We start from the raw sequence: 4,634 nt of genomic DNA, 5'->3' as shown, positions 1-4,634 counted from the left end.
ATAAAGAGTTCAAGGTGTTTCCTTGGCCTCCAAATTCCCTAGATCTCAATCCAACTGAACATCTTTGGAGATGTGCTAGAGCATCAAATCCGAACCATTGAGGCCTCACTTCGCAACTTGCAGGATCTGCAGCTAATGTCTTGGTACCAGAGACCACAGGACACAATCAGAGGTCTTGTGGAGTCCATGCTTCGACACATCAGAGCTGTGTGGCAGCATGAGGGGGACCTATTAGGCAGGTGGATTTAATGTTGTAGCTAATGAGTGTATAATGGCAACGTGATCTCATGATAATTTGTATGTATTTTACGTAAAATGTGGTGGACTCAGAAATTCAGATTTTTATGACTCCTGCTAAAACACTCCCTGAACGTTGTTGTACAGTGTGTTTTTCATGCACTACACTTCCCTAAAGACTACTCAATACACAATAGTCCAAAACATAACTCATTTGACCTTTGAACTCTTAGTCTGAATTAGGGCTGCACGATAAATCGTATGCGATATTTAACGCGCATCTTGTCAGTAAAGCCGGTTCTGTAATCAGCGGTAAATCTCCATCACGTGCGTGCTTTCACATTGAGCAGCATTAACTACACAGAGCCGTTGTTCACTGACGAGCTGCGCAAAACCACGTTCATATTCGCGCGATTTTTTGCACAGCTCGTAAGTGAACAACGGCTCTGTGTAGTTAATGCTGCTCAATGTGAAAGCACGCACGTGATGGAGATTTACCGCTGATTACAGAACCGGCTTTCTGACAAGATGCGCATTAAATATCGCATGCGATTTATCGTGCAGCCCTAGTTGAAATACGTCTAAATTGTACGTTTTAGCATTAATACAAACGTACAAAAGTGTATGTTTTGTGCTTGTAAATGTTACGTATTAATACCCATGTATAAACATGAGACCAGGCTGATAATGGGAATGAATGAGCTCGCATGATAATGTCCAGTATAGTTTTAAACACCACTACTTAAGAGTGCAGGAAGCAATTTTGAATGCGGTTCTAACAGATTGGTTTACTGCAGTCACATTGCCGAAATTTTGCAGGCAAAAAAAACACGTCCAATTTCCATAATCAATATGTAGCAATACATGAAGCACAGCTCACAAAAAAAAAGACACTTTCAATCCGGCTTTCTGTTGGAAATTTTTTCAGCCCCAAGCAAAATTTCCAATTGACCCTTCGTAAAGATCTGCTTGCTATGTCCGACAAGCCATGCCGTTCTCACACCACACGTTCTCATGCAGTGAACAATACATCGCGGAGCAAAGAGGAAACTGACAACGCGCAGACAGACAAGACAGAGCAGCTTACTTTAGTAATGAAACAAATTTTCAGCTTTCAAATTTTGTAATTCTTTTTAAAGAAATTCAAACAATAACTAGCATTTTGTGGCTCTTTAATGTGTTGTGACAGATCGCTGTAGCGCCTCAGTTCAATCGGCACGTGAACCGATCATCTATACTAGTTACAGCATGAAATAAACATGAATGAACATGAGAAGGTATCTTGTTTCAAACGCGGAAAGAGTCAATACACACCATTTTTCAAGTTTAAGTCCACCGGCATTAATCTACCCTCCTGTCTGGTTTGTTTGTTGAAAAAATTAGCTGATTCAGCGTTATGATTGGTCAGATCGCCTGTCAACCAAACTCCCTGTAAAGGGTCAATTGTGCAGGTTCTTACTGAAATTAGCTACAGAAATTTCGCAGGGGCACACGTGACTGCTCCTTTAATGTCGCCATCTACTGGCTTCAATGGCCACTAAATGATTCAGTGAACAAACTTTCTGTGAAATGATTTAAAAGATTCACTCTTTAATAGAGTCACTAAGAAACAACATGAATCCTAAATCATGTTTCTTGGCTACTGTCTTTCTACTGCTTGAATCATCTGCTTCCTCCATTACATAACCATTGTGTTATGTGTGTATGCAATGACGTTCACTAGGTTTGAACTGTCAGGACGTCCACGTGGAAAAACACACTTCAACACAGCACTCTATACATGTGAACAACCTGCCGGGGTGTCAGAGGACACTGAAGAGCTGTAAAGTGGGTGTAGATAGTGATAAATATAAATGCTTAGGGCTACTGCTGTACTTTCCACAATCACACCAGAACATACCTATTTTAAAGAGAGTGGGAGACATTATAATCTTCTGATGTTGTTGTAGACGTAAAATTCATATGAAACCGAGGCATCAACACAGCGGTCCTCTCCATTACAAGCCTAATGGAGTGTGTGAAGATTGATGAGGCATATAAACTCAGATGGTGAATATACGTACACTTGTGTGGCTTCATGACCTCAGACGAAAGGAACGGATGGGACGAAGGAACTTATAGGTATTAGGACATGGACTGTGATTGAAAATTTGAGGCGAATGAATAAAATGGAGGAAAGAGGACCCAAAGGAGAGTGAGAGACTTGTGCTGATATGGTGCTCAATCAACCTCAATGGGCAACGCTGTCGACCTGCAGCAGAAAAGTGCTGATTCAGGAGAAAGGAGGTGTGGAACTGGAACGGAGTGATTTTTTTACTGCAGATGAAGCATTTATGTCGTGACTGAGGAGGAAGAAAAAAGAAAAAGGTGAAAATAGACTAACTTCGTTTTTAGTGTTACTCCCTAAATGTTTTGTTCTTGTTAGTAAAATCATGGCTTTTACCTCACCTTTCTCTCCCCCAGTCATCACCACTATATCTGTGAAGCAGTTTCAATACAGTCTAGCCAATACTTTAATATATTTACAATATAATTATGATTTATGGGCAAGTCATTTTTTACAGGGAATATCGCCACCTAGTGGACTGTTGCAGTAAGGAACAACATGTTTTAAAGCAGATCATCTACTGCTGCAAAGCAAGCTCAGTTGAGGAGGGAGGTTAATGCCTTGACATATTGTGGCAATAGTTTTGATTCATGCAGCAGATGATTCATATACAAAATACTTCTGCATTTCCAAGGGTGGAAAAAGTACGCACATACAATATTATATGACACTGAACAGTAGAGTATACAATATTACTGTCTCACTGTACTTTTGATCAAATAAATGGCACCTTGCTGAGCATAAGAGACTTCTTTAAAAATATATATTTTTAATAATCTTACTGACCCCAAATTTTGAATGGTATAGTGTGTCCCTTTTTCAGGATACTATATTTTAAAGGGGTCATCGGATGCGACATGCACTTTTACAAGTTGTTAGAACTGAAATGCGTGTTGGCAGTGTGTACACAACCACCCTATAACGATAAAGATCCACCCAGTGTGTTTTTTTTTATTTTTTAATCTCGTTAAATCATTTCCACTTTCTCATATCAAGCTGTTCTCAGCTTCTTGGCTGTGTGACATCACACAGACCCAGGCCCCTCCCACGATTGTTGATTGACACTAGCGTTTTACCTTAGACCCGCCCTGAGTGAGCTGTCATCTCATCAGTCCGCCATTGTTTCGACGCCAGAACAGTTGTAGACAGGAATGTCTCCTGAGCGATTGAAGTGTTTTGTTTTTAGATGTAATAATGAACATAGCAGTCCTCATTTACTCCTGACATCTGAGCCGCTGAATACGCAGTGGATTACCTTTGTTTTTGAAGGGAAAGCATCCTCAGATCTGCCTAAATGCGTTTGTTCGCGCGAATCATTCCTGATCCAGCCTCACCTACAAAAACGGGGAGAGCAGAGCTCATTTACATTTAAAGCAACATGCAATAAAACGGCTTGCTGTAGACAGAGCTGTTTTTGACCGGGTAAAAACGGTGTTGTTTTACACTACCATTGAGGAATTTTAACCAATATATGGTTAAAATATATATGGTTATATAGGTTATAGACTTTTCATTAAGACCCTAATGAATCATATCAACTTGTGGAAAATGGTCATCCAATGACCCCTTTAAAGATAATATACTTGTTCAGTGAACCATAATCAATTATTGCACATGCACCTGTGGAACAGTCTTTAGAACACAGAAGAGTTTACAGGCAGTAGGCAAATAAGGTTAGTTATAATAACTGGACACTGAAGAGACCTTTTTACTCACTCTGAAAAACACCAGATGATGTCCAGGGGTTCCTGACCTGGACTGCAGATGTGGCCAGTGCAATAAACTGAAATGTCTGTCATATAAGATGCCTAAGAGAGTACTACAGGGAGACAGAAAGTACAGCTGATCATCCTTACAGTGGCAAAATGCATATCCATATTTCCCTCCCCCAGACGTGTTGAGTGCAAGTGCCTTGGTGGAAGTGTGGAGTAACATCTCACAGCAAGAACTGGCAAATCTGGTGAAGTACATGAGGATGAGATGCATTGTAATACTTAAAACAGCTGGTTCTTTCAACAAGACAATGATCCCCCCTTTGTTCAGGAACTTTTTAATTCCCTTCTGTTCATCAAATGCCTGTTAAACTTGTTCAGTTTATGTCTCAGTTGTTGAACTTGTTAAATTTATAGGTTACGAAATTTGCTGGAAATGCTAGAGTTTGATAATGTCTAAAGCTATTTTACTTTTTAAAGGGACAGTTCACCCAAAAATGACAATTATACCATGATTTACTCACCCTCAAGCCATCCTAGGTGTATATGACTTTCTTCTTTCAGTCGAATACAACCGG

Source organism: Sinocyclocheilus rhinocerous, unplaced genomic scaffold, assembly GCF_001515625.1.
Source record: "Sinocyclocheilus rhinocerous isolate Xijiao unplaced genomic scaffold, SAMN03320098_v1.1 scaffold478, whole genome shotgun sequence".
NCBI classification, from domain to species: Eukaryota; Metazoa; Chordata; class Actinopteri; order Cypriniformes; family Cyprinidae; genus Sinocyclocheilus; species Sinocyclocheilus rhinocerous.
Note: the sequence above shows the minus strand (reverse complement) of the source record.